The 6,102-nt window shown below is 43.9% G+C and overlaps 1 pseudogene; it reads left to right on the top strand.

Moving 5' to 3' along the window:
* Positions 1-3,996: 3,996 nt before the first annotated feature.
* Positions 3,997-4,966, top strand: LOC140898188 (olfactory receptor 14A16-like; annotated as a pseudogene).
* The last annotated feature ends 1,136 nt before the right edge of the window (positions 4,967-6,102 follow it).

Below are 6,102 nucleotides of genomic sequence, written 5' to 3'. Positions count from 1 at the left end.
TGTCATTCGTACCTCACAGTTTAACAATACAAGGCAGCAGAAGGAAACTGGAAGTTATGGAGGGGCTTATAACTCTGGAAGCCCTTGGTCAAATGACAACAAATTTGGAACTCGAATGCTACCCAGGCCTGCCTGAGGCACCCAAATTTCAAAGCTATCCGAGTAACCATTCAGCTTCTAGTGCACTTCCAGAAACTGAGCTTTAAACCATACAAAATGGCGGGAATGGAAATCCTCTAGCCCTCCTTCTGCATTGGCACAAGCACACAATCCAACACGCAGACTTTCTTAAATTCCATTCTCATTTCGGGTCCCCCAAGATTTAGTGGGGGCCGTGCACTACCTTGGGTAAAATGAGACAGATTGAGACCAGTTTGACCTGCCTCACATCAATAGTTTGATCTCTAGCTTTGAGCAAAATAAACAAAACCTAGAAACTTGTAACTGGGCTCATATCTCCACAACCCTTCACTCAAATGACCCCACATTTAGGTCACTAATCCTACCCTGCACCCTCCTAAGGCACATTAAATTTCAAAAGAATCTGACTAAGCTTGTCTTCTGTTTTTTCCTTTTTTTTTAAAGAAAGGAGGACCTTTAAACAGAAGTCATGGTGCAACCTTAACTAGAACGGCGTTGCTGTGATGGTAATAATATTCATCAGTTCATTTACTGGTTGGGTACCCATCTTGCAGCTTTCTATGAACCCTGCTATTGGAATATTCCAGGAGCATTGAGATGGGATTGTGATGTTCAGCAATGAGAATCTCAGAGACAGGAACAAAGAAAAAACTAGAAATCATGGCACAGATATTTAGCTCATGTAACCTGGCCGAGTTCCATAGCACTCTGCCAATTTACATTCGCTGAGGAACTGGTCTAATTGACTTCAGTGGGGCTGGGGCTGATTTACACAACAGCTGTTTGGGGATCTGGACTCTTTGAGTCCAAGGCAGCTAGAGGTGATTTACAAAAACTGGGGCATTGACCCATTCACTCCAGTGGAGCTACCCTGATTTGAACTTGCTGAGGATCGGAACCACTGATTCCAACAGGTCTCGGGCTGATTTCTACTCTCTGGCTCTTTGTATTTCATCAGTTTCTCTGACATGAATGTCTCGTGTAAATTACACATTTTTAAACAGTGCATCTACAGCCAAAGGAGCCTTTTATTTTAATGTTGTCTGCCGAAAGGAAAAAAAAATATTACTACTGAGAAAGAAAGCAAGAAAGAAAGAAAGAAAGAAAAGGAAAGACCTGGGCTATTCATCCCAATAAAAGTTGAAGATCAGATGCAGAAAATCTCCACAACACTGTCCCCAGTTCTGTCCCAAGTGGGAATGAATCGCTCTGTCACCCTTACAAGTTATACTTGTAATTCATCCCAGTGGACAAAGAGCTAGGAAAGAGGAGACTGGTTACGAATGTTTGATTCTTCTTTGGTTCAGTTTTACAGGCAAAAGATGTGGGTTGGAAACTGTGTAATGAGCCAGATCCCCAGCTGGTGTAAACGGATGTAGCTCCCTGAAAGTCAATGAGTCAGATCCCCAAGTCGTGTAAATAGCCCACGCTACTCTGAAGTCAGTGAAAGTGTGTCAGTTTACATCAGTTCAGGAGCTGGTCCTTAATTTTTAGTGTTTGTCTCTCAGTGAGGAACTTCAAGCAGCCAGAGCAGCCTGAGCTGTGGGTTCCTCTGGTGGCTGCATCCCAAGAGCTGCTGGTGCAATGCAGGAGAAAAACATCTCTGCTCCCCTAGAAGTGACTATGTGGAGTTAATGAAGGAACAGGCTATTCCAGGCCAGCTGAGACTCTGGTGCCAAGAGGCTCTTGGCTCCTGTAGATCCCATGTCTGTGCTACAAATATATGTTTTATTTTGCCATACTGTGGGGACCCCCTTTGTGATCCAGCCCTGCCTTGTTTTTAGCTAAGGGTCCTTCAAGAGATGCTGTCATCATGTGAGATGCAGGGCAGGTGCTGTTCCCCCTCTGGGGGGTTAGGATCAACTAGGGCAGGTTGTCAGGATGGTTTGCTCCTGAGGTGAGAGCAGAGCTGGGCTCACAGCCCTGGAGACCAGATTCAGCTATTTAGCCCCAGAGCAGGGATATCTTGGGTTGTGACCTGGTCTGAAGCTGGCACAAACCAGGATCAGCTCTAGAGTTGGGAGTGTCTTTCAGTCCCTGATCCCATTTAGTCCATCACCTTTCACCCAAGCCTGCCCTAGGAGGGAAGCAGGGAGGACCCATCTGTGCTAGGAACTGCAGAGAGACCCCTGCAACTCAGGACATCCAGCGAAGGGATGCGACAACAGCTGGTGGATACGACAGTGGTGGTGCATGAGAGAGAGAGAGAGAGAACCAAACAATCCTGGCAGTGGGTGAATAGATAGAAAGATTAGATTAGATTAGATAATGACCAATGATTCCTAACACAGTCAGATCAAATGCATCGCAAATTGGAATAAAGACCAACAAAGTAAGTTTTCTATTTCAATTAAATATGTTAGAGTATTAATATATGGGGCAAATTTAATATCAGAAATATGAATTGCAATTAGAACTCTTGAAGACTTTTACTATCAAATTATGCAGACATCTAGAGATGATCCGATTTTTTTTTCCACCAGACTTTTCATTGATGTTGTGAGAACCAAATAGTTTCAGCCAAAAACTGTTGGAACCTGAACATTTTTGGCATAATCAAAAAAAGTTTTGATTTTTTTATGGATATCAGAGACTTTCCATGAAAATATATTCAACTGAAAACTGAATTTTCCTTTGAAATAAAGTAGAAATTGTCTGACTTCTCCTAACTGGAAACTTAGCTTTAAGCCAGGGTGGGAAACATGAATATTGCCCAATAACACCATAATTTCCAACCCCATTCCCTCTATTGCAACCGTGTTTGTCTGTTTCAAAGGGGCAGCTGCAGGATGGTAAAACTGAATAAGTAGCAAAGTTGGTAGCCCAGAGAATGTGTTTTAAACATACTAACCTCTCTAAACTAAAGTCCTGAGAGTCGAAGCTCCCAGACAAAGCCTGTCTATTTTGATCCTACCCAAGGACAGTCAGGAGGTTGATGGAACAAGAACCCAGATCTCCACTTCTACCATCATAGCCTCTGTCCCACACTGCTGCCTGCTAAACAAAAATACTGTCAACATGTGCACAGAACATGCACATAAGAAGACACAATCCATCCCCAAAAGAGTTCATATTCAAAGTACACAAGACAGACAAAGGGAAGGGGAGGAAAGAGAGGCAACAGTGACTGCTCCATGGTCACAAAGTGACAGAGGCAAGACTAGAACCAAAGTCTCCTGACTCACACAGAACAGAAATAAAGTCACAGAGGGGAACCACAAAACCTAGCTGTAACTGAGCAATGCGACCAGCCCATCATCACCCAGCAATGGGAGTGCAGCTGGGATCTGGTGCCATAAATCAATGTGTAAGTAGGCATCAGGCGGTATGTGGGATGTTGGGGTGGGATCATCACAGAAAAGCTGCCATGGGGGAAGCTGGGTGATTCTGTGCTGTATTTCTGTTAAGTGGGAATCAGACTGTGCTGGCATTTCAGTATTTTAGTTGAGTTGGCCAAGTTGGGAGCCTGCTGTCTGTAGCAATAGGGGCATAATTTTGGCTCAAATTGTTGGATTTGGGTTGTACTTTGTTCCATCTTTCATCCTGCTTTTGATCAAGCCACATCTTGGGCCAGCTCCTCAGATGGTGTAAAACTGACCCAGCTCCAGTGACTTTAAGGGAGCGATGCCAATTTACACTCCTGTGATAATGCACCAGAGTAGTGCCCTGGTTGTGAGCGGTGAGGAGCCCTCACTACTCCAGTCAATGGAAGTGACAAGTGCTGTGCCCCTTTGACATTCACACCATGAGAAATCATGGAGAGGGGAATCAGAGTCATTCCCTCTCTCACTATAACCCTGACCATTGCTTTTGTCCTTCCCTCCACAGCAATCACACGATGAACTAGGAAAAAAAATGTCCAACCGAACCACCGTGACTGAGTTCCTCCTCCTGGGATTCTCTGATGTTCGAGAGCTGCAGATTTTGCACTTCATGGTGTTTCTAGTGCTTTACCTGGCAGCCCTGACAGGGAACCTTCTCATCATCATAGCCATAGCTCTTGACCACCACCTTCACACCCCCATGTACTTCTTCCTGATGAGTTTAAATCTATGGCCAATTCCCTTATGAACACCAGGTCCATTTCCTATTCTGGATGTGTCGCCCAAGTCTTTTTCCTCATCTTCTTTGCTGAAGCCGACTTTGTCTTACTCACCATCATGGCGTACGATCGATATGTCACCATCTGCAAACCACTGCACTATGAGACTATAATGAACAGGAGAGCTTGTGTCCAAATGGCAGCCAGTGTCTGGATCAGTGTAATTCTCTTTGCTTCATTGCATACCGGGAACACGTTTTCGATAACCTTCTGTGGAGGCAACATGGTGGATCAGTTCTTCTGTGAAATCCCCCAGCTACTCAAGCTCGCCTGCTCTAACTCGTACCTCAGTGAAGTTGGGGTTATTGGATTTGGTGTGTGTTTAACCGTAAGTTGCTTTGTTTTTATAATTGTGACATATGTTCAGATCTTGACCATGGTATTGAGAATCCCCTCTGAGCAGGGCTGACATAAAACCTTCTTCACATGCCTTCCTCACCTCATCGTAATTTCCATGTTTGTTTCTACTGGTGCCTTTGCCTACATGAAACCCATCTCCAGCTCTCCGTCAGCTCTGGATCTCGTGGTGGCTGTTCTCTATTCCATGCTGCCTCCAGTGATGAATCCGCTCTGGATCTCGTGGTGGCTGTTCTCTATTCCATGCTGCCTCCAGTGATGAATCCGATCATCTACAGCATAAGGAACAAGGAAATCAAAGCTTCCCTGAGGAAACTGACTGGGTGGAGGTTATTCAACAAGAATAAAATGTCTGTGTTTCTCTGATGAATGGTTTTATCTGTGTTTTTTTTCCAAATACAATCAACTGATGACATTATTGTCCCCATAAAAATATGGTATGTGATGTTTTTTTATGCAAAATGCTGTATGCATTGTGGTAAGTCCACACTAACTCCACTAAGTCAGTGGACAGGTTTCAGAGTAACAGCCGTGTTAGTCTGTATTCGCAAAAAGAAAAGGAGTACTTGTGGCACCTTAGAGACTAACCAATTTATTTGAGCATGAGCTTTTGTGAGCTACAGCTCACTTCATCGGATGCATACCGTGGAAACTGCAGCAGATATTATATACACACAGAGATCATGAAACAATACCTCCTCCCACCCCACTGTCCTGCTGGTAATAGCTTATCTAAAGTGATCATCAAGTTGGGCCATTTCCAGCACAAATCCAGGTTTTCTCACCCTCCACCCTCCTACACACAAACTCACTCTCCTGCTACAGCTGTAGCAGTGTTCTCCGATTGGTTTTTGAATGTTATCATTCTTGACATCTGATTTGTGTCCATTTATTCTTTTACATAGAGACTGTCCAGTTTGTTCACTGTACATGGCAGAGGGGCATTGCTGGCACATGATGGCATATATTACATTAATAGATATTCAGGTAAATGAGCCTGTCAGGGTTTCTTCCCCACTCTGAACTCTAGTGTACAGTTGTGGGGACCTGCATGAAAACCTCCTAAGCTTACTTTTACCAGCTTAGGTTAAAACTTCCTCAAGGTACAAATTATTTTACCCTTTGCCCTTGGATTTCCACTGCCACCACAAAACTTTATCTGGGTTCCTGAAAAAATGGAGTTTGGACACGTCTTTCCCCCCAAAACCCTCCCACCCCTTGCACCCCACTTCCTGGGGAAGGTTTGGTAAAAATCCTCACCAATTTGCATAGGTGACCACAGAACCCAAACCCTTGGATCTTAGAACAATGAAAAAGTGTTCAGTTTCCTTACAAGAAGACTTTTAATAGAAGTAAAAAGAAAAGAATCACCTCTGTAAAATCAGGATGGTGAATACCTTACAGGGTAATTTGATTTAAAACATAGAGAATCCCTCCAGGCAAAACCTTAAGTGACAAAAAAGACACACAGACAGGAATATTCATTCTATTCAGCACAGCTA

This window comes from Lepidochelys kempii, chromosome 14 (genome assembly GCF_965140265.1).
Source record: "Lepidochelys kempii isolate rLepKem1 chromosome 14, rLepKem1.hap2, whole genome shotgun sequence".
NCBI classification, from domain to species: domain Eukaryota; kingdom Metazoa; phylum Chordata; order Testudines; family Cheloniidae; genus Lepidochelys; species Lepidochelys kempii.
The sequence above is the reverse complement of the archived record's forward strand: the minus strand, read 5'-3'. Positions and strand labels throughout refer to the sequence as shown.